Raw genomic sequence first — 25,781 nt, forward strand, 5'->3', positions numbered from 1 at the left:
AACCTAATTAATATTGGCAAGACCACTGAATTGTGGATTATCAACATTATCTCAACACCATTTTTTGGAACTTTACAGTATTGGTTTCCATTCATTTTTCTATCTGCTTTTTCAAATAACTGGCAATGAATTCAGTACTTCCTCATTGGTTTAATTTATTAATATCCCCACTTACATCTTCCTGAAATACTTGGAGTGTCCAACTATGTAGAGTCCATATACATTAATATCTACAGAAATGCAAGCTTTTTAAAGTGATCCTTTCCCCCACTTTCTTCAACTGCTATGAGTCAGGTTAAGGATGGCCAGATCTGGATTTGAAAGAATCTTGGGTGACTGCCTTCTAATAAGCTGTTGTGATGATGCCAACCAGCATCATTAATTGTTAAAAGAAAGGAAATGTATTTTAAAAGGAGAAAGGTAACTCACATTTTTTAAAAAAATTCTATCAGCTAATTTAATAAGGACCAAAATTTACATGAAATGAGTCATTACTGTATTGGGATGAGAATGGTACCTATGTGCATGCGGGCTTATTCAGACTTTTCATAGCTGCCCAGAGCTGCCCAGCGTTACCCTGTGATAAGATGAACAACCAATTAATTAATTCAAATTCCTCTTTTTTTATGAGTTTTTGTGAATTGGTTCTGACTCTGGCAATCCTTTAATTAGAGAACTAACCTTAATCAGCTAGGACCAGCAGCCTTCTTTGATCCTAAATATTTATACATAGTCCACCAATTAATGGCAATAGTTTTCTGTATGGTGGGGGAGTGCATATTCTTCCACTTGTTTTTGCCCTGCTCATCATGTTTAAATCCTATACCCTGGGGCCGCATGTAAACCAAACAGAAAGATATTTCTGACAGATACAAATAGTAGGGATTCTACTAAAGCCAAAAGACACAAAGGCAGTACAATGGAATTGCCACCTGCAGGCAAACTTTTTTTCCCTGAGATGAATCCTAGAGGGATCTGTATTGCATAGCAGTGTTTTGAAGTTGGTAGTAGAAAGACGTTTCTTTTTAAACCACAAGGCCAATGGGAATTGATGTATATATAATTTCCATTCTTGCTAAGTTGCTTTCCCTCTCCTTTTATATACCTTTAATAAAAGGACTAACGCAGGCTCTGCTAGGTTGCTTAGTGCACAGTAACATTCTTCATATAGTTTACAGCTTTATAGGAATGAGTGACAGCTTGCTCAGCATGTGTAAATATCTCTCTTGACACTCCATGAAACCAAATGTCAATATGACCTGAGAAAAGACAAAAGGTGAGAAGGAGGATGTCAACTAAAAATGGCTGTCATGGCTTCCAGTCAAGTAATATTCAAATAGGAAGGCATAATAAAAATGACAGAACTGCATACAATCATGACAGAGTTAGTAAATATGTGTTCAATGAGTGGAGAGGAAAAACAGATATTTTATTCTTTTAGAAAATCAAGAAATAGAAATATCTTGACTTACATTTCTAGCTATGAGCAACTCCAAAACTGAATAGCAATAATATAATATAAAGCTTTTAGATACACTCATTCTTTATCAGAATGATAAATGATTCCAGAATGATGGAGAAAGAGAATTCAGAACAAAGTTCTGCATGTAGAATGTGATAGATATTGTCACATTCCTCCAGCTATTCATTTCAGCACTGAAGGGTAAGCATTCTGGCTCCTGGAATTATTGATCAAAGAATAGATTTACTCAGGAAGATTGGGATTCAGTTCCTAGAGAGAGGAAGAACGCCCCAAAGGGTGATAATGAGAAATAGAAGAGTGCACACAGGAGAATATGGTGCAGAAAGGCCTCACAAAAGCATAGCAATATCAGTTATGAATATGGGCACCAGTAGATAACTTGGCCAAGTCTTGTACTTCCTCATCCATCAGCCACTGTTAACATGACTGATAGCAAAGAATAGGACTCCAAATTCTCTGTCATAAAAGAATTTTGTGGAAAGTTTAGGAATGTCGTAATGCAGTCTGTACTGAATCATATCAAACGTTTTTCTAGTTTCACAGTTTATCTTCAACTATTCATTGTCAGGTACACCCTTTGGAAAATCCAGTGAAGAACAAACTAAAATATGGTAAGAGCTTCATTCCATCAGAATATGAAAACTGAGTTATCATTTTGTCTTTATTAGCCATTAATTTATACAATTTTACCAGTTAGAACTCATCACCAGTTCTTGTATCTTGAATTAGGAGATCATGGTACTTCTCTATTCTGAGTTGGTCAAATGATACATAGAATATTGAATCACTTTTCAGCACCACATTTTGGACCACATTAATAAAGCAGAACATGTCTAAAAGAAAGCAACCTTAATAAGAGGCTGGGAAGGAAACCTTACAAGAAAATGTTATAAGTGTTAGGTATGTTTTCACTAAAAAAGAAAAAACTGTAGTAAGGCATGAAAACTGTCTTTGGGTATCTGAAGAACTGTCACGCAAAAGATGAGGCAGAATTGTTCACAGTTGTTCCAGAACAGATCAAGAACAAATGGGCTTATATTGCAGTGAAGTAGTCTTCAGTTGATCAACAGATAGGGAAAAAAATCCTAATAGTAACAGCTGTTCAACAATGGAATAGACCAGGACAGGAAGTTATGAACTCTCCTTCACTGAAAGTATTTAAATAAAGGTTGAATGGTCAGGCATGCTTTAGTAGTGGTTTATTGCACCAGCAAGGGTTGGAATAATTAATTTCCAAGTTCATTTGCTACCCTTACATTTCATTTTTTATTACTATGCCATATTTTGATGCTTACACAATTCATATAATAGCATATAGATCTGTTCCACACATGGCATGGAAGTCAACCTATTGAATGTAGTGTAGCTTAGTCAACTGTGGCTCCCTGAGTACTTGCCTGCTGCATGTTTGCAAACTAACAACTGGATACATTGCAGTTATATTTTATGTATATCCTTAAAATGTGTTGGATGTATATTGAAAATAAATGAATTGCACGAAGTTGCTAGTGATACAAACTGAATTAGGTCTTAATCTTCAAATTTTGGCAGGAAACAACAAACTAGAGAATAGAGACATTGTCTATCACATTTGGAGCCCATAGTAAGATTTCACAGCTGAGCTGTAAGCCAATAAAAGCTGAGTTGATAATTGAAGTGCTGACACACAAGTCTTAGGCATACTAGGGTGAGCAAACTACTATATAACACATGAATCAAAAGTCTGTTTCATAGAGCAGCAAATCTGTTGCTGAATATGCAGATGACTTGGCTTAATGAACAGCCTCATTTAAAACACACACACCACCCAGTTCATGTGGCCTAACAATCAGTGACTGTTATTAATGCTTTAATTTGGTGGACAGTTGTAGAATACATAATATGAAATCCAGCAAAAATACTCTAGAGGTATTTATGTTTAAGAACACTTGCCAAATGTATATTATGTATATGCTACAGGACAGCTGCTAAATCAGGATTATAAAATAAAGAAGGTTTGTGAAATTAAAAAACAAAGGTTCATTTACTTTCATCTTAGAGAATGAAAAAAATAATCCTTTAAAAGGTTCACTGATTAATTCACATGTCAGAAAATCTTAATTTAAATTCAATTACTGTATAGTAGTATAGTTTATTGAATAGCCCAAAGGCCTTTTCAAACAAAACAGACTGTATAGTAAAAATTATGGATTATTATATGCTCCTTTTCTTGGAAAACAGAAAGATATCAGAAGGAATTCTAAATATTATAGAAGGTCAATGGTTCTGCCATTTGTCAGAAATGGTATAGGATCTCCTGCTTGAATGGGGGAGTTGACTAGATGACCTATAAGGTCCCTTCCAACTCTGTTAATCTGTTAAATCTGTCTACTTTTTGCACCTTCTGATGTTTTCTCTACAGTTCCAATATCAGAGGAACAGCAACAAATTTGAGGGACTGTGTGAATGGATTAAATAACTAAATTAGTAATTATATTATTTAATTTAATTTAATTATATTACATTAAATAAATTAACTAAATTAGTATAACAGAGAAATTCTGAGGACATAATATACTTAGACTTTAGCAAGGCATTTGACAGAATAGCTGGGGGAGGGGAGGAGTTAGAGAACAGCTAATACTTTGTAAATAAACTCAAGAGCCAGAGGGACCTTTACAGACTTCAGCATTGGGCCCTATCCAACAAGATGCAGTTCAATAGTGAGAAAAATAAGGTCAGGCACATAGGCAAGGAAAACTACATGTATCGGTACAGAACAGATGTTACCTGGCTCAACAGTAGTAATTGTGAGAGGGTTCTAGGAGTCCTAGTGGACCAACAATTAAGTATGAGGCAGCAGTTTCTGTAGCTGCCAAATAGCCAATGTGGTCCTGGGCTGCATCAACAGGGCGATAGTTTCAAGACAATGGGAACTGATAATGCTACTTTTATATCACACTGGTGAGACCACATTTGGAATACTGCATCCAGTCATCACAATGCAAAAAAGATGTTGAGACCCTGGAAAGTGTACAGAGAAGAGTGACAAAGATGATAAAGGGTCTGGAGGCTAAATTGTATGACAAACGGTTGAGGGATCTAAGTATGTGTAACCTATTGAAGAGAAGGATCAGAGGGGACATGATAAGTGTCTTCAAGTTCTTGACAGTCTGTCACAAAGAAGAGGGGATTGAGTTATTCTCTAGTGCACCAGAAGGCAGGACAAGAAGTAATGGGTGGTATCTTGTCAAAGGGAGATACAATCTACTATAAGTAAGGAGAAATTTTCTTATAGTGACAGCAATTAATCAGTGGGATAGCTTGCCTTCTGAGGTTGTGAATGCTCCATCAGTGTGGGTTTTCAAAAATAGACTGGACCACCATTTGGCTGGGATAGAATAGGATTCCTGCCCTGAGCAGGTGATTAGAATAAAAGACCACTGAGATCCCTTCCAGCCCTTTGATTCTATGACAGGCAAAGCTATGGTGTAGGGAGCTATACCCAACTCTTTTTCTTGAATTTGGCTGGACACAGTTCAACACTTCTAAGGATTTGAAGTCTATGTATGTACGTATCTGGGGATATATATGTGGCAGAACTATTTATTTATTTATTTATTTATTTATTTATTTATTTATTTATTTATTTATTTATTTATTTATTTATTTATTTATTTATTAGTCATATTTCTATGCTGCCCACTCTCCGAGGACTCTGGGCGGCTTACATCAATTGACAGTATACTAAATAGCATATTGCCCCCTAACAATGTGGGTCCTCATTTTACCCACCTCGGAAGGATGGAAGGCTGAGTCAACCTTGAGCCGGTGAGATTTGATCCACTGATCTGCTGAACTAGCAGTCAGCTGAAGTAGCTGCAGTACTGCACTCTAACCACTGCGCCACCTCAGCTTTATACTTTATACACTTTGGAAAAAGAGTCCATGTTGTAGGATACAAGTCATATCAATTGACCATTCAGCACAGTATGGTCTATACCAGAGGAATACAGTTTTTCAGTAGTTCTGTGTGTTCCCCACCCTCACCCTCCACACTTCTTCCTAGAAGTGTTGATTAAACTGCAATTTTTAAATTGAGACAGAAGGAATATATGGGAAATATGAATGGAAAATATTGTTGTTTCTCCTATATTTTCAATATATTCCTTCTGTCACAATTAACTTATATTAAGTTAAATTATTAAATTAATGTATATATATGATCTCAAACTTGATTTTTGGTCTGGTCTCCCAATCTCTATTTTCCTGGCCCATTTTATTTTTGAAGTATAGCTATTAGCAAAGAAAATCTATGTATTAATTGCCAGCAACTCCTAAGGCTTCAGAACTGAGTCCTTACTTGAAAAGGCCAGTATATTAAGCTAAAACCTTTTGTGTGCAAGGCAAACACTACAATTGGAACAACATCCTTTATTTCATCTTAGCAATGTTATTACGCATTCTGTGGAGAACAGCAGTACACTCCCAATGTTTGTGCATATGCAGGATGAAGGGATGTCTATTGCAGGGGCACAGGGAGAAACACCGAGCAGATTTTGGATGCCACTTTATTTTTACATAATGTTGATGAGCCATTTTTACCAGTTAATATAATATAATCTTTGTGTTTTAAACTGCATATTTGTTTTGTGCCCAAATGCACATTTCATTAAAACAAATTAGGGATGACAATTTCAACAATTCTACAATTTCTTGTATTTCTATTAAGTGAGCAGTTTGGATAGGTCTATCAAGCTTTATACGTGGGAATCAGCCACATATAATTTAATTGGTCTTACCTAAAAGTAAACAAGTTTGCACAACATATCATAATCAGCAGAAATGTGAGTGGGAAGGTGAGGGGAACATTATATGTTAGGGGTAGTCTGCCCTCCATTATGATTTATTACCTTTTATCTAACCTATCTGCTACATATTTATGTATAATACAGTTGTCATCAGTTCACGTCACAACCTCTTATATTCTAAATCCTTCAGGGATTATCCAAGTCTTGGAGCAGCCTGCTCTTAGGAGGACCCAGAGTGCTTTGCTGGGATCACAGGATCAACAGCTTTCTATGTCAGCTTTTCAATCTCTTCATTCTGTGCATTTTCTTGCACTCTATCATTTCAGCATCTCATTTGATCTTTGCATCTCATAGCAGAAATGAATTTTCATTTCAATTGTCTTTGAATATAAGAAAATAAAGTGGAATGATGTGAAATAATATTGTCTGCAAAGTGTGATTTTAGATCAACATTCGAACAAAGTCAAGTACACTGCTTTGAATTCAATCACCCAAAGATGCTTTGGAGTGAATGGGTCATGTGCATAGTTCCTGTTTACAGTACTTTGATGCAGCTACACTTTTACTCAAGACGCATTAAGAATCAAGCAAACTAAAAGACACAAACATTAATGTAACCCTAACTCAACGTAATGGTAAGAGATGGAAGAAATTTCCTAACTGTAAGAGAAGTTTGATTGTGTGAACAAGTTATCCAGCAGGAATTAATATGTTCCCATTCACCAAATATATTTAAGCACAAACTAGATATCCATCTGTCTGTGATGTTTTAATTTGTGTGCTGAGCAGAGGGTGACTCCTTGGCTTTTTCCTATTCTGTGATTCTGAGAGAAAACAAACTAAAGAACAACAAAAGAACGAAGGAAGGAAATCTGCTCCTCTCTAGATAATAACCATGCTCTTGAGATGGTGTTACATATAGAAGCATTAACAAAAATCTTCCTTTGTTATGTCCTCACTATGAAGTCATTTACATTTTAATCAGCCAACTGGGAATTTGAGCAGAGTAATATGAAGTTTAGCAATGTTTCTCTTCAGAGATCAGTGCAACTTATTTTGAAGAAAACAACAAATATTTACTTCTTCAGGGGTAATAAAACCCTGCAGGGGATGAGAAGGTAAGGTAAACTTGAACATGTTCTAACTATCTCACTAAACCAATCAATAATCTAGCATCAATCACAATTATAAATATATATGTATGTGTGTGTGTTATTTTTTTTTTAAAAAAAATCAAACAAGCATACTGTGGGATTTGTGAAAATATCTGTCACTGCACATTGATATACTCAAGAGTTCTTTGGCGTCTACCACCTTCAGTTTACAATCTGAGGTGGAATACTTGAGTGTGAAGAAAAAGAAAAGTGGCATGCAGCTTACAGCAATATTCGCCTCATGCTCACCTCTTCATAACTAAGTGCCATATTATTTGGTGTGAATAGGATCTCGTTATATGAAGGACTCACACACTTTTCATTGCAAACCTGGATGTTACAACAGGAAAGAAGATAACACTTTAATAACTGATACAGAGTGACAAAGCCCCAAAGAGTCTGCACAAGCTCTCTCTTATCTTTGAGTTACAGATTTCAGCAGTATTGTGTATTGAATCTTGAATATTGGATCTGGGCTGCAGAAAGATGTTGGTGATTTAGCTAGATCTATATTGTTTTCTGGCTGGGCTCCAAACACAGATTTGCTGCAGACATTCTTTTAGGCAGTAAAGGAAAAGGCAGTAAAAGGAAATCTGGAGTGTCATCAGTGATACCTGTTTCTAAATGCAACATACAACAAGATTAGCTCCCATGTGCAATTGTGCTTTCAGATGCAGTTCTCTGTGTTTCTGCTTTAAATTGAACAACAGAATAAATTAGCTACATAGGGACAGTATTTGCTGGATAGGAGTGGGATTTTCTCCCCCAAACCAGTTGATTATTTGGTAAGCAATGTTAGCTGTGAAGATAAAGGCATCTCTGTATTTTCAGTTCTACCACCTTGGTTTTCCTTGAACTGTACAATTTCTTTTTCATCAATTCTTCACTGGTCATGAGTGTTTTGCTCATAGAAAATAGCAGAAATCACAATTGTCTTAGAACAGACTTCAACTGATTTAAGAAAGTGAAGACACCATTAAAAGAAGATAAATGGAGTTGTAAATATTTGGGAGTGAAAGAAATGTCAGGAAAATATGTTTAAAATATATTTTTTTGGGGGGAAAGCAATCAAAATGTTTCTCACTATGTCCTAGCATCGTTCTGGTATTTCCCACATATTACTGTACACCTTCTGTGACATCAGTTTCCTTCTGCGAAAAGAAAAGAATTATTTTTTCCTGATTCACCTACCTGTCACAGATGTCCCTAGAGGCCCATCTATTTACAGAGACCTAGGAGATCTTCAGAATAGTACAGAAAATGGTTGGAGGAGAAGAGAGGAAAGCTATAGCGGATAGGAGAAAATTGAAGACATTCCTCTTTTCCCTTTTTTCATTTAGCACCTGCTTCATCCAAAGGTGATCTGCTAGTGAGATGGCAACTCTAAATGCTATCCAGTTTCTTTATAAGCAATTCTTTGAGCTTAGTGGTTTGGGGCTCATCCCTCTCCTTCCTACCCCAGTGTGCTTGCTTCCTACTTTTGAGATGGAAGGGAAGTATCACTTTCTGAATATTATTCCCCTCACAATCGTCCTTTTATCAGGGCTTGGGAATGAGGTTTTTATAATTGCCACAAGGGTAGCAGTCATGGATAGCAGATAGGTGACAAAAGTATAGCCGATGCAAGATGATAGGGCTTGGGAACTACTCCTTGCTGTCTGAAGAACCAAATTCCCTATTCTCCTACAGAAGTGCATTTATGAACACAAAGAAAGTAAAAAGTAATGGAAGAGAGTTCTTACTCCAATTTAGCACATGTGCACATATGAGTTTGTCTTCTGTTTTCAAATGGCAATTGTGCCAAATCCCTTCAGTCCAGCCTCAGTTATAACCAGGCATCAAGATGGAGATTTTCTTGGTAGAATATGTCCTTAACAGATAATAAAACACATAGCTTCAGAGCTGGGGCAAGGGGGTGTCTGGTGGACCCTTTCTATCTCCCAACTGTGTGGAATGATAGATTCACATTATTTTCCCCATCCTTCTAATCTATGTAAACATCAAGACATATTCATCAGTGGTGGGTTTCAACTGGTGTTACCACCGGTTCACTTCACGCACATGCTTTGAATTTCAGAACATCTGAGGCATGGCAATCCGCTCTGCCGCGCCTATCAGCTGGACTAAAAACAAATGAATATAGGTAGGTATAGTGCATGGGGCAGGTGGGAGGGCCCAACTGACAGTCGGAGTGAACCAGTTCGCTCTCACCTCACCATCTCCATACCGGACTGGGGAGAACCGGTAGCAACCTACTACTGATATTCATGGATGGCCATGTTTCTATGTTTCTGGATCAAAAGTTCTCAGAGAACTGCCAGCAAATCAGCACTTGCCTTTTTTGTTCAATAGCTGAAATCAGAGAAATTACTGTCATATAATGACTGAGTTCCTAAGTGCATTTCTCTTTCACCTTTTCAAAAAAATGTCTATGGAGATTCTCAGTCATCCAGGTCATGGTTGTCTTAAAGGTGCTTTTTCAAGAGCCAACTGGATTTTCTGGTTTTTCTTTTAAGACATTTCACTTCTCATCCAAGAAGCTTCTTCAGCTCTGATTGGATTGTGGGGAATGAAAGGATTTATACTCCTTGCACTCAGCTGGTCATTTGCATTATTTTGGCGACTCATTAAAGCCATCTTGAGGTTTATCTGTATCATCAGGGTCATCTGAGAGGTGCAAATGGGTGTGGAGCCTTCTTGGAACTGTTGAAAGGACTCTGTTGTAGACTGGAGAATTGAACAACCCTCTCTCAACAGAGGGGGAGGGATACAACATCATCTATCTCCAATCTACAACACAGTCCTTTCAACAGTTCTAAGAAGGCTCCACACCCTCTTGTACCACTCAGGTGATCCTGAATACACAGATAAACCTCCAGGTGACCTTAATGACTCAGCTGTCTGCAACGAGTATAAATCCTTCCATTCTTCACCATCCAGTCAGAGCTGAAGAAACTTCTTGGATGAGAAGCGAATCATCTTCAAAGAAAAACCAGAAAGTCCAGATGCCTCTTGAAAAAGCACCTTTGGGATTTTCACCCAAAAAAAAAAAAAAATGCTGCTGTTGTTTTCCAAACCCCTAGAGTGATGTGATCATGGGATGGGAGCAAACAAAGGGCCTTAGAAGAACCCAGAACAGTTATTCAAGTGCATGGCAGTGGTACATTGCCATTTCTGAAACTGCATTTAATGCTTTAAAATAACATTTCCTCATCCACAAATAAAAACCATTGACCCAGGGATATATTAAAATTGCTGGCAGTTAGAAGGTGTGATATGTTCTACTGAGAGAATTGCCTGAACCAAAATTAAAATAGCAGCTTCAGTTAGTGGCTGTTATTGATACCTGATAGATAAGTAAAGGTAAAGGTTCCCCTTGCACATATGTGCTAGCCGTTCCTGATTCTAGGGGGCGGTGCTCATCTGCATTTCAAAGCCGAACAGCCAGCGCTGTCCATAGTCATCTCCGTGGTCATGTGGCTGGCATGACTAAACGCCAAAGGTGCATGGAACACTGTTACCTTCCCACCTAAGGTGGTCCCTATTTTTCTACTTGCATTTGTTTTCCCCGTGCTTTCGAACTGCTAGGTTGGCAGAAGCTGGGACAAGTAATGGTAGCTCCCCTACCTGTTAGATAGAGTGGACATTTGGCTATAGGTTATAACCCTGGTTTCTTACAAACTTGTAAGTGTATCTCAAATTCCTTGGCTATTCTTTTTTCAGCTTAATTTACTATACAGCTCTAAAGGCGGACCTAGAAGGAGAAAAAATAAAAATCTATCTAAAATAGCCAGGGACATATTTTTATCTTGTCAAGAGCCAGGCACCTTGTGACATACCCTACTGAGATTGCAGACCACTACAGGGAAGGGCTAAAGCAGATGGAAAGGAGTGCCAGAATCAATGTGGAAAACCCATCCATTTTCAAATAAGAAACCTACATGTTCAGAGCTTATAAAAACTCTTCTACAACCTATTGTATTATCCTTTAGATATTTTGGATTTTAGCTCCAACAAAGGAATGTTATGCTGGTTGGAAATTATGAGCGCTGAAATTCAATGAAGTGACTGCTGAGGAATCAATAAGATTTAAAAAAAACAAAAAAAACAAAAACTGCTAATATAACAAGGCAATTCATTTGAAGGAGAAATAGACAAGGTGGAAGAGAACTTTTAACTCCCAGAGCAGCTCTACCAATATCTATCCCCTGATGCTGCTGGCATTATTTTTATTATTATTGTTTCTTTGAATGCTTTTCATTAAAATATAATCTCTCCAACCTCCATGTTAAGAACAAATGAAGCCACCCTATATTAGATCATGGCCTTGACCATGCCCAATCTATTACAGCAATGTGTGTAGTCCTTCAGTACTTATAGCCCAACCAGGAGATGCCAGTAGTTAAAACTGGGACCTTCTTAATGCAAAGCCTACACTTCTTTATAGAGTTACGACATTAATAATGGCCATCATCAATATTTGCATTAGTCATATGGTCAGATCTAGTGTTTTGATGGGGTTTTTTGGGGTGGGGGCTTCAAATCAGTTTTTAATTCCTGGCAACTGACTGAACTAGTCCCTTCAATTTTCTCGGAAATAATTGTTGGGGTGGTGGGTCTTTGAATTCATCTTCCTAGGGATGAGTCAGAGTGATAGGCCCAAGTCACCAAGTGGCTTTGTGTCTACAATGGGACAAGAATTCATGGTCTTCCAGTTTTTATCCTGATGCCTTCACCACTTCACCAAACTGGCTTTTTGAATCAAGTTATATGAGGTTTGCAGAAGCATCTATGGAAGGGTGCATGGAAAAGCAAATGAAAAAAGCCATCTTGACCCAAGCTTTTCTCTTTTGTTTGCATAATGAGAAGTTGCTTGCATACACAAAAAGAGTAGGGCTCGTGTTGCAATACTGTAGCACAACTTTTTGCTGAAATTCTTCAATCTTGCAGAAGCTTCTAGAGACCCATAATGTGAAATCCAAATATGACGGAACTGAGTAAAGTGTGGAATGAAGGTGCAGTCACGTTGCATCTGTAATTTGTTTTTTCCACATTTATTTTGTATAATGAAATAAAACACATCCAAGGAATTTGATCTGTCTTCTTCATCTCCTAATGTCTCTAAAGCTTTTAGATTAAAAAAAAATACTTTGTCCTGTTCTTCAACCAGTGATATTTTTAAAAAAGGTGAAATATTAACACTTTCTGAGTTTGCAGCTATTGCTTTTTATCTTTTAGCTAACAGGACACAGCTCAGAAGAAACTGGTAGAGAAATCATACAGTGGTATTCAACCACCTTTCAAACATGGTATTTGAATGCTCGCGTGAAAAAAAAGAAAATGAGTTAGTCTTAAAAAGACATCTAATTTTCCAAACCAAACCAACCAACCAACCAACCAACCAACAAATGAACAAAAAGAAACCCAGGATCAAAAACAATCCATTCCAATAAATATTCCTAGCATTAATATTTCTCACATGCTCCACTTTTGAGAGTGCAGTAAAATGCATATGCTCTAGGCTGGCAGGGATACATCTTCAGGAAAAAGACAAAAGAAGGTATGTATTAGCATACATGTTGATTTGCTAGTGTAAATTATATGCATTAATGCATATTCAGAAGTAATTATTACAATAACATTAATACATCTCAGCATTCATAGAGAAGATGGTGTTAAGGCTTCTAGGGTGATTGCCAGCAGTGTTTACTGGGTAAATTAAAAAATTGCAAGATGGCGGGCACAACAGAAGCTCCATATTTCACATGTACAAAGGAATGGGGCTTATATCGAGATGCCATGCCTGTCATCTTGCAAATTTTGATCTTCTTTTCAGATGTCATTGTTGCCTCCTTAACATTCTATCAAGGTGTTATCTAGGTCTATAAGCATTAAAATGTAGTGTTCCTTTTGAAGCTGGTGAAGGGCATAATTTGTTCCTTTTTTGTATTGTATGCATGCATAAAATAATTTTAATTTAAACTGCCATATATTAAAATTAAGATGTTATTGTTATTTATAGTAGCTTTGCTAGTTTGTTTTAGTGCTGTACTACAAAATTGTTACTGTTGCTTTTGATAAGATAAAATTAGTCAAGAGAAAATCCATTAAAATTAATAGAATAAATAATAAATTTAAATACCTTTAATTTCAGTATGATTTACTGAAACATGATTAATTTGCTGAAAGCTACTCATGAATTCTAGAAATAGCAATATCCAGTAAGTATATTTAGCTATGCTCTAATGAAGTGCTGTTTATGACATACATATTATAATAATATTATTAAACTATTCCTATTTTGGAGATCTTCAGATAATAAACTTACATGTAATTATGCTGTTGTCATTACAACATCCCTAGATTCTACTCTTAAGAGTTTTTAATTTGGTCTGGCATTACATAGTCTGTCATGAAAACTTTCAAATCAAAAATTATTCTCTGTTAATGGATCATGTGTCCAGTTTATTCAACAATTAGGCATTGCTGGTAGCATTGCTCGACTGCTACTCACTACTTCCAGAAGTATCAAGACTCATCTAGGTATTTTTTCCACAGTTCTGCTCTGTTTTAGCCATTAGTCAGAGTCTAATGCCAGAAAGTAACTAGTACAGCCCTGTCAAACTGGCCAGATGCATCACATGCAGGCCACATCCACCCCGGCTCGCAAAGGCAAAAAAACGTTGTGATACATCATGATACATCATGTAATGTGATCAAGTTTGACACCTGTGGACTAGTATCTTCTGAACCTGGAATCAAAGATTGGCATATATTCAGCCAGAGTGCTATGTCCAAGATCAAAGTTCAAAAGAATGAATTAAAAAGGGACCCATTAGACTTCACTCATACTCAGAAATGGATTATAGGCCCTTGGTTCTATGAAAAAAAATGATTTTTTTTTTCCTGTAGAAGCCACATTTTCTGCCAAATATTCAGCTCAGATAAATATTTCCCCCTAAACTTGGAACAATTGGAACAAGAGGCAAAAAGAAAGTTCAAATCATTGTTGACTTGGAAAGAATCCAGCTCTGCCTAGATTCTACCTCTCCCACCAAAATGGTAGGAGGATATTGGAATCAGGCTTCCTCAGTAACCACCTATTCATTATGAAATAGTTTGCCTGCAACTATCATGAGGGTTTTATTAATAACTTATCACTATCTCCTGAAGTACAACAAATGTTGTTCTCTTTGCATATTATTATCTATAAACCAATCCATAAAATATCATCATTTCAGTTCTGATATCATCAAAAATCCATTAAGGGTTACCAGTGATATCAATATATCTATTTTGACCTTGAGCAAATAAACAAACTTGGTATTGGAGAAGACTCCTGAAAATATCATGAACAGCCAAGAAAACAAACTACTCATTGAACAAATCATTCAAAGCAAAAATGTTCACATTCTTATTCTTATTATTCTGGTTGGTCACACATTCAACCAGATGTCTAGACTTAATTCAATATTTTTGTCTCTGTCACTGCATTTTTTGTATTTGTCAGCTGGGCTCCCATTCTAAGACTTATGGTAGATGCAGAGCTCCTTATCTCTGAAGCTACCGCGCATGTCCATATTCTTTCTTCCACATTCTTTCACTTTCTTCTTATTTTTCTTTGTTTGCCTGCCAAGAGGTATGGCAGGAATGCTGCCAAGATGTAATCATTAGCTAGTAAGACTGTTTTTACTTCTTTATAATAAAATGTATTTATTAGAATATATCTCGGGTTTATTTTCTTAAAGTATACTCCAAGGGAAAAGCCTCGATCCATTCTCTAATCAAGGTGCAATTACCCAAAAGCAGAATGGGATTAATTGCCACCCTGACAGTCTCATTATCTATCAAGCCTCCTCCTTCACCATCACCTCCTCCTCCTCTTCCTCCTCCCACCTAATTGTCAACACCTATGGATTACTTACAACAAAGATATTACAATAAAATTAACACAACATAAAAAATAAAGGTAAAGGATGGAAAGAGTGATGAAGTGAGGAATATCACTTTCTTTGCTGAAGTCCTGGATAAACTGCTAGGTCTTCATGGCTCTTCTCAACAACAGCAGAGTGGGGCCCATCTAAATCTTAGATGGAACCTCATTCCAGAGGGCAGGTACAGCTTTAAAAAAGCCACGCTTTTTAGGTCTTGAGAAATGACATTGTTTAATCAAAGAAAATGGAGCATGCCAACTATATAGAATTGAATCAGCTGGGCAGATGTTATAGAAGATAGTTGAACCCTCAAGAAATTAGGCCTAATGCCCTTTATGGCTTTATAGATAATAACCAGAACCTTGAATCACAACTAAAAGCAAATTGGCAGCCATTGCAGCTCAAAGACGTTACAGTGGAGCATATTGCAGGAATCTAGGAAGTGGAACAATTGGCACATCAGATAGAGTTGTATAAAGGCCTTCCTGGTCACAACTGACACCTGCTCTTCAAGCATGAGCTATACATTCAAGAAGAGACCAGATTGTATATTAACCTTAGGGAGTGAAGTACTACCTCTTCAACAATCTACTTTGGATACATTATGCAAAGACCTAGATTTCTAGAGAAATCTACTATGCTACTGGGAAATGGGGTAGGGAAGGGAAGGGAAGGGAGATCAGCAGCATGGTGGATTGCAGTTGCAATGGCAATAGATTCACCAATGAAAGAACTGAAGGATCAATTAGGGACAGGAAATCATGGAGAAAATCTATGTGTGGTCAGTAGGAGTCAACACTGATCTGATGGTACATAATCAATAATCCGTATTCAGTAAGACTGAATTTTCTATTTGGATGTTTTTAATGGATTGTGAATTGCCCGAAGTCTCGCAAATGAGGCCAAGATATAATATGTTTAATAAAATAAAGAAATGTGAACTGCTTCATTTCAAACTTCAATTTTCAATGTTTTAAAGTATCCTTCCCTTCTTTGCAATATTTAATTTTAAGTATTTAATAAATAGTGTCACAATTATTGGTTATTTTGCAAAAAAAAAAAAAAGAGTTTCTACTGTCCTATTTTAAAGATGTAAATTTACATGATTGTTTGTGTTTGTGGATCTATTTACTGGATTAAATTAACCTCACTTTTTCATTAGTTTGTCTATCTGTTTGTTAGGAATATTTATAGGGAGTGAAACCTCAGTAAATTGTAAGTCAGCCTTACCTTGGCAGTATATCATATCCAGAGAGCTTACAGTGAAATTACAGGCAGCTAGTCAAACACAGTAAATTAGGGATCATACTGTAAATCAAAATAATGTCTTAGGCTGAAAAAGGGTTGGGGTGCCTTAGAAACAGTCTGGTAAAGATGAAGGCACTGAAACAGCATCGTTGAATTCAATAAAGAAACCTTCCTTTTGATTAACTCGCTCTTCATATTTGCAGGTCAGTAAACAGGACTGTGTTAGAACTGTTTGACAATATCTTTGTGTAACTGAGAAAAAGAGTGGCAGAGGCAAATGAGAGTCCAAAGGAGGAAGCCTTGATGTTTCATAGGGCCAGAAAATTTGAGTTGCCAATGAAAAATTTATAGTAGGTTTCTGTGAGTCTTTGATGATAACAAACAGATGCTAAATTGTTTTGTATTTTTGACGTGCACCCAGACCTTCATTGCTGACAAAGTGACTTGCCTTTCTTGAAATTATGCCCAAGTCTGGCAGCAACAGAAGAGAATCTAACAGAATAGAGAAGTGTTTCTCAAACTTGGCAATTTTATGATGTGTCAACTTTGTCTCCCAAAATTCCAGCTTACTCACTGAGAATTCCGAGAGTTAAAATCCAGGAATTCCCTCTGGGGCACAGCTCCAAGACAAGAATATTCAAGAGTCTATAGCAGGGGTCTCCAAACTTGGCAATTTTAAGACTTGTGAACTTCAACTTCCAGAATTCCCCAGCCAGGCTAGCTGGGGAATTCTGGAAGTTGAAATCCACAAGTTTTAAAGTTGCCAAGTTTGGAGACCCCTGGTCTATAGTTAAATAGCCAAATCACACTAACATGGGCCTAAGTTTAATATTGTGCTATTCTCTCCCCATGTTCCCTATTGCTATTTGTCCACAAGTGGCAGAGCTCATGGTAAGCTTCAACAAACTCCTATATATATATTCTACTAATATTCTGTAAAATCACCTATATTTCTTGAGATAATATTGTATGTGGTTGTGGATTATATAAATACTCGGTTTAAAACAAAGGTATACAGTATTTTATACAATCTCTCTTCTACTAATTTTGTGTGCAGTCTTCAAAAAACCTCCAAGCATTTTATTACTTTGTTTATCTCTTTTATGTAACAACAGAACCCAAAGGCTCCTGCAGTTTTGAAAGACTATTGTCATCAAATAGTAATTTTTAATGCATTGAAGGAATTAGTTAAGTCATACTGAGTTGAATTGAACAAAATGAGGTTTATGTCCTATGGATTTTGCTAACTCTTTGGAGTGCAGCTCTAAGCACAATATTTGAAATGCAGCCTCTGTTTTCAAAAGTTTCCCATTTAAACTATGCCTATTTTAAACAAGTTTCATGCTAGATTGGTCCTTGACTTTAACTAATGCTAATGTTAACTTATTAATTTATGATGATGTATTCTGTTCTAAAATAGCACGTTAGAAAATACAATATTCTCATTCATGCATATGTGCATGTTGGTTTCTTCTACATTACTAATTTGAACAGTCCCAGAATTTTTTTTTTAATATTAGAGAAGCAACAGCTGCTGATGTTCTGACAAGATACCAATAGAAATTCCTGGGAAAAATGTACAAATAGCTCCCTGGGTTCCAAGGATTGTTTTCTCCTTGGTTGAGATCCTGTTTTTAAGACCTCTAGTTTCCACAGCTAGCCTAAAGACTTGCAGCTGTTGCTTCTCCCATATGGTTTTGATTTGTTGCTGAGCATATTAAACCTCATTGCATGTTTTTCATGCCTTATGTACTTCAAATAGGAAAACATTTGTCATCAAGTTTGCTGCTTCAAGGAAAGCTAGATTCTGTGATCTGGTTTGTTGTACAAATGGGTGTAGAGGCTCCAGAGTGACCAAACATTTTCCCCAAGGAAATATGCCTAATATTTTAATTATATTAATCTATATTAATCTTAGGAGGATGTTTCAGAATCAAGATACCATGACTATCTTCTGTACAGGTAGTTGGCCTCTGAAGGTGAAGACGGACACCAGGAGAAAAAGTCTGAAAATGATGTCAAGATGTGATAAAAGTCCTTCAGAGTTTAAGAATCAATGACCTTTGAGATATCTAACCTTATTTGTAAAGGGCCTAAAAGAGGTTTAAGAAATAAATTTAAGAAGTCTATAACCCCTATTATGTGGTGTCTCCAAATTCCGCTTTTGTACTCAAAGGAATAAGGGTCCCTCCACTCAAGAAAATACTCTGAAATCTCTGGCCTCATAAATTTGCATGGTATCATGATAATAATACCTAATCTATTTTGTCTGATGGCACTACCCAAAAATATCTTTAAAAGTGTGCCCCATCACCTATTTCAGAAAAGTACAGAATTGGAGCTGTTTACTATAATCACAAATATACAACCATTACAGTATTCCTTTGGGATAAACACTGTTATGTGGAACACAAAAGGTGACTAGGAAATGGAAAACCAAAGGAATTAAAGCATGAGGTTTTCTTGGCCATCCTCTATGGATTGGACCAGGGGTGCTATTCAGCAGGTTCTGACAGGTTCTGGAAAACCAGTAGCGGAAATTTTGAGTAGTTTGGAGAACCGGCAAATACCACCTCTGGCTGGCCCCAGGGTGGGATGGGAATGGTGATTTTTCAATATCCTTCCCCCAGGAATGGGGTAGGAATAGAGATTTTGCAGTATCCTTCCCCTGCCATGCCCACCAAGCCACGCCCACCAAGCCATGCCTACAGAACCGGTCGAAAAAAAAATTGAATTCCACCATTGGGTTGGACTACATTGTGCAGTCACTCTGGGTCCTTTAAGTAAAAGAAGTTAAAGACAGATCATTATTTTTAGCCATCTTGTAGACAGAGATCTTATCCCCATCTATACATTCCAAGAGAGGGAATAAATGGATTTGTCTCTTGTATAATATAAGGAAAACGGAATAGTTCAAAGTGAATCAATGGAGCATCCTCGGTAGGTGGGGGATCTCTAACTGCTTGTCGCCTGAACTGAAATTGTTATTCTTTATAACATTTGTTTAAGATCCCATTTCTTTCAAGCATTTCTTAGGCTTTAATTTACACTAAAACCTTATTCAAGTTTGTGAGATCTATTTCTGAAGGACTGTGTAAGATGTCCTTTGGGAAAAAAATGTAATTTGCTGTCCAATCCTGTTTGCCAGCTGAATATTGCAGTTAGTCTCTAGAACTTAAGGATAACCTTCTGGAAATGTTTTCCATGTTCAGTACTCCAGCTGGCAATTTCTTATCAGTGATTTATCCCCACCATAAGAATAAGAAATAGCACTTTCATAAGCTGCTGTTCCTTCTCCATCATAATATGCTAACTTATTTACAAAATAAAATGGCACTGTGTGATCCATTTCATACTTCCCACAATAAGCATCCCCAAGTGATTCAATCAATTCATTTTCATACCCCTCGCAAAAGAGCCTTAAAAAAAAATTAAACAATGTGAATAATGGTTTGCCACACTGAAGCTTTATTAATTTTTACCCCTTTGTCACACATACTTTAGAGTGAGCTCAGCTGAAATTAGGGGAAAAAAACACTTTCACAGCTTTTATTTACATTTAATTCAAATTCACAGCCAGATGCAGGCACATTTTATTGTCCTGAGTTGCAGGGCATCAAATGAGCTTTTTCACTTCAACCTGAGTTATTTACTGAAGGCTTGGCCCATCTCTGTTTCTAATCAGATTTAATGCATGCTGCATTTCAATTCAGTTAAAGCCACTAGAAAGCGCCCATTTAGCATTTATTTATTTATCCATAGTTCTGTTCTTTTCCATTTTCTTCTTTCTCTAATATGTACCACAGCTAGCTTGAATTAATGGCAAGAACATTTAGAATGCAAAAACAGAAAATATATGCAAATGAACAATTTGCTTGTTTAAAGAAAAAGAGGAGTAAAGATAGTAGGTTAAAAGATGTCAGTACATCACAAATACCAGGGCTTCTTTATTTATTGAAGAGGGTAATATCCTACCCTTACAATTTACCTTCACAAGGTAGTTTACAATGCTAATTATGAAATGCTTAATTATAGTAATTAACTATAGTTGTGCATCAGACTTGGTCAGAGACTGAGTCCTGATGCAAAAGCCTCCTTGAAGCTCCAGACCCAAACTGCTATTTTATAACTCCAAGCCTTGTGAGTTATAGTGCAGTGGCAGCTGCACCAGAAAGCAGAGCGGGAGAAAATTTTGGGCACTTAATTGCCACTATATGAAAGGAAGGGAAATCGGGGGGGGGGGGTTCAACAGGTCTGTCCACAAGAGAGGCCATTCACCATTGACTGCAAAGTGAGTAGTACAGGTATTATATCCCTTGAATAGAATTTTGGAGAGTTCTGTTCTAGCAATCAATTCACAATTAGTATCACAATGCTTTGGAAAGGTGGAAAAATCTTTGAAGTGTGCCCCTTAATTGTACTATTTCCCTCGTCTTATTGTTTCCAGTCTGCCATTCTTCTGAAATTGTGCAACAATTGATGTCTTATGAGCCCTTTGAGCTGACTGGTACAACAAATATTTTCTGTTGTTGAAAAGGCAAGAGTTTGTTTCTTATGTTTCTCCTTATTGTCAATACTGACAACAACCTCTTTCCTCCAGATTTCATTATTTTCTCTCTCTCTCTCATTCATTCATTGTACAAACACACACGCTGACAGATAAAACAAAACAAAACACCTAGCATAACTATAGAATCCCAGCACAAAGTTGTATATTTGGTATACTATATCTCATTATAGTTATGTAATATTTCTGTAAAGTTCATCCAATGAAAATGAGGGAGGGAGGCAGGGGTTCTGGAGAACCGGTAGCGGAAATTTTGAGTAGTTCAGAGAACTGGCAAATACCACCTCTGGCTGGCCCCAGAGTGGGGTGGGAATGGAGATTTATTTTAATTTTTTATTTATTTCGAATTTATATACCGCCCTTCTCCCGGAGGACTCAGGGCGGTGTACAGCCACAAATAAGAAACATAGAATACAAACATTAAAAACAATTAAAAAAATATATCTATTTGGCCCCATAATTTAAAAAGTGACAAACCAATTAAAAACATTTTAAAAAATTTTAAGCCAGCCTGGCTTGCTGGAAAAGGAAAGTTTTAAGGGCACGGCGGAAGGCACCAAGGTCTTGGATTCTCCTTATCTCTGGGGGCAGTTGGTTCCAGAGGGTAGGTGCCCCCACAGAGAAGGCCCTCCCCCTGGGGCCCACCAGCCTACATTGTTTGGCTGATGGCACCCCGAGGAGGCCTTCTCTGTGGAAGCGCACAGGTCGATGGGAGGTCATTGGTAGCAGCAGGTGGTCTCGAAGATAACTAGGTCCTGTGCCATGGAGCACTTTAAAGGTGGTAACCAAAACCTTGAAGCACACCTGGAAGACCACTGGGCGCCAGTGCAGCTCACGCAGGAGAGGTCTTATATGGGAGCGCCATGCAGCTCCCGTAACTACCTGTGCGGCCACATTCTGGACCAGTTGGAGCCTCCAGGTGCTCTTCAAGGGGAGCCCCATGTAGAGAGCATTACAGTAATCAAGGCGAGAGGTCACGAGGGCATGAGTGACTGTGCACAGGGAATCCCGATCAAGAAAGGGCCGCAATTGGCGGATCAGGCGAACCTGATAAAAGGTCCCCCTGGTTACAGCCGTCAGATGTTCCTCCAAGGACAGCTGTGTATCCAGGAGGACTCCCAGATTGCGAGCCCTCTCTGTGGGGGCCAAAGATTCGCCCCCAATAGTCAGTGATGGAGTCAACTGACTATATCGGGATGCCGGGAACCAGAGCCACTCAGTCTTGGAAGGGTTGAGCTTGAGCCTGTTCCTCCCCATCCAGATCCGTACAGCCTCCAGGCACTGGGACATCACTTCAAGGGCATCATTGGGGTGGCCTGGGGTGGAGATGTACAGCTGGGTGTCATCAGCGTACTGGTGGTACTTCACCCCAAAGCCACAGATGATCTCACCCAGCGGCTTCACATAAATGTTGAACAAAAGGGGCGAGAGGATCGACCCCTGAGGCACTCCACAAATGAGAAGCCTCGAGGTCGACCTCTGCCCTCCTGCCAACACGAACTGTGACCGGTCTGAGAGAAAGGAGGTAGGACTCGACAGAGAACCACCATAACACGGTGCCCCCCATCCCCAACTCTTCCAACCGGTGCAGCATGATACTATGGTCGATGGTATCAAAAGAAAGCAGATTAGAATTTTCTAAGTCTGCTTGGAGTTACTGAACTTTAAACCTGGAGAGGTCTGAGAGACTTAACTAATGTTTTTATGACTCCTTCTGTAGTTTAAGATCTGGGAGGGAGAGGAAATAAAACATTTTGCAGTATCCTTTCCAGTGGTGAAATGTAAAATTTGTTACTACCAATTCTTTGGGCGTGGTTTGGGGGGGGTAAAGTGACTGGGTGGGCATGACCAACTTTTTTTTTTTACTTTATAAGCATTTTTTCTACAACCTTAAGAGGTTGCAGGAAAAAAGTGCTTTTAAAAGCCTCTGACAATCCCAGCTGAGCCGCGTGATCATCAGAGGCTTTTTTTTTTTACTTTTAAAAGCATTTTTTGGGCCGAAGAGGTTGTAGAAAAAAATGCTTTTAAAAGTAAAAAAAAAAAGTCTCTGATGATCATGTGGCAGGGATTTTTGCTACCGGTTCTCTGAACCACCTACGGCCATCACTACCAGATCAGGCAATCCGGTCCAAACCAGGAGCATTTCAACCCTGATCCTTCCCCTGGAGTGGGGTGGGAATGGAGATTTTGCAGTATCCTTCCCCTGCCACACCCACCAAGCCACCATCACCAAGCCAAACCATGCCCACCATGCCATGCCCACAGAACCGGTAGTAAAAAAAAAATTGAATTCCACCACTGGAGGGAGAGAGGCAGGGAGGGAGGATGGAAAGAAGGAAGGAAATTTTAGTAAAGAAACATTGCTTAAAAATCCTTCCATCAATTTCTTTGAGATTTCGCTTGCTTCATCATAATGAATGAAAGTCTCTATTTTAATACAATGGAAAATCATTAAGATTTTTACATTCTTCCAGGAATAGGAAATAGAATTTTAAAAACCTTCAAAATTAGGTCAGAGATTTTTGCAGGTTCTAGGGAAATAAAATCTGTTTTGAATCACCCCATTCTACCTCAAAATGGATGAGCCTAACCTTCTTTCTTTCTCCCCACTTCCCTCCACTTCCACTATCTGTTTCTATATGCAAAGCTTAAAAAGTCATAGCAAACACAAATTATAGCACCCAAAAATGTAAAATTTGAAAATCCAAAGGCTTGTCAAGCATTGAAGATAAACTTGCAGAAAAGGCTTAATATAGATATTGCAGTTATACCTCTACACTGCTACTGTCACATCATTATTTTTATTCTTCGTTTCATTTTTACTTGACATTACTTCCAAAATGAAGATGAAAGTTTCATGTTCACAATGTGGCTACAAGAGATGTATCCATCATTTATTATGATTCATAAATTGTAACCGTTGGGGGAAAAAACTATTTTAGGTCAGTAAGACGCTTTTGGTGCATGGTCACTTTAACTCTCACATTCTTCCTTTAACTATTTGTGATGAACATGCTAAAATATTATTTCATAAAACTTAACCATACAAAATATTTTCAGTTTTGATGGTGATGCGACCTGAGTGTGATAAAGGTAGCTTGGCTTCACAGTATCTAGAACATGAACCTCTCAAATTATAATTAAATCATACTGAAAATTAAAAACCAGTCCTTCATATTCAGCATTATCATTTGGCTAATCTCTGAGAATATTTACATTTAGTTATTGATATATGATTTGGAAGGTATTTATTACTGGATGGAAATGAACTGATTTTGGACTGATGAATGATGAGAGAAATACTCTGCATATTTTCTGGGCACTCTATTCTTTCAAATTCAGAAGTTATAGCATAGCACAGGATACAAGTTCCAACTATCATTCCTTTGGGGATCTAGGGTCAAAATCAGAAATAACTGAAATTATTTTTTTGCTTAAGACATCTTGTCAATCATTCCTGAATTGTTCTGTACGTAAATATGGCACAGAACTCAAGAATGATCAAAAATCCCCTTCCTTTCATTTCCTGACAGGTAGAATGAACAGTGCTCTCCAGAGAAATTCGTCTTTCAGAAAGAAAGAAAAAGGGAAGGAAATGCCTTTGTATGAATTACTTTTAATTTCTGGAAGAAATTATAAAGTTTTAACTAGTTAGGAAACTTAAAAAATAATAAAAACTTCTTAAACAGTATTTTGGATTTGAATGAATTCATGCTTAGAGTGAATTCACTGAAATAAAGAAGGAAATTTATTCAAACTAATAAGTTTATGACTATAGCCCTAAAAATTCCTTATTCTATAGAATTTTTATGCTTTCTTGGATTACCAACTCTGTTAAGTTAGTTTTGGCCACTGTGCAGAGAAGGTATGAAAAGATTGTGCTATGATAGTCCTATAATGATGGAAGGTAGATAAAATGTTCAAAAATATAGGAAATATCATTTATACTACTTTAGAGACAGGCTAGAAAGGTATTCCTACATTTCCATGATAGTGATTACCAAACAAAGTTCATGTTGCATTTTTACTATTTATCAAACAAATAACTCTACAGCCAGGAGTAATTTTTTTGTTGCTTGCTTTCCTGAAACCTCTACAAAAACTAACTCTAGTGAGATGGCAAGAATTGCAAAAAATGTAGACAGTCCAGGGTAATGAAATAAAAATTCAAGTTCACTTAAACTATTTTATTATGTGTGGTTCATTAGATTAGAGTTAGATTCATAGTGTAAGAGTGGTGGAAAGTCAATAATTCAAGCCCTAACCAAGGACCTAAATATATTATTCTGTTATTCTGTAAACAGTTCTAAACAGTTCCAATCAGGGTGTTTTTTTTAAAAAAAATTAGGGTATTTGAATCTAATAAATTCAATTTTTTTATATATTGAGGAAGTTGCTCCCATGACTCCAATCATAATTGGTGTAACAACAGATTTATTATGATTCGTCACACAGTGGATTGGATGTTTAGACTGGATTTGGCATTTTTATTTGTCTATTGTGTCCTTCCCAAGGACCTGGTATAGGAAGATATTGTTGTTTGATGGTCTTAAAGCTATTGTTACAGGATGTAAGCTATTCTAATTAAAGCTTCCTTTTTCAATT

The 25,781-nt window shown here is 37.3% G+C and overlaps 1 long non-coding RNA gene across 1 annotated transcript; it reads left to right on the forward strand.

The window, feature by feature from the left end:
* The first annotated feature begins 1,610 nt into the window (after nt 1-1,610).
* Nucleotides 1,611-6,594, forward strand: LOC148116931 (uncharacterized). The gene is made up of 3 exons (XR_015733959.1): nt 1,611-1,663; nt 2,052-2,094; nt 6,464-6,594. It is a non-coding gene; the product is annotated as an uncharacterized LOC148116931 (long non-coding RNA).
* Nucleotides 6,595-25,781: the final 19,187 nt, after the last annotated feature.

This window comes from Pantherophis guttatus, chromosome 1 (genome assembly GCF_059756535.1).
Source record: "Pantherophis guttatus breed Tessera chromosome 1, ASM5975653v1, whole genome shotgun sequence".
NCBI classification, from domain to species: domain Eukaryota; kingdom Metazoa; phylum Chordata; class Lepidosauria; order Squamata; family Colubridae; genus Pantherophis; species Pantherophis guttatus.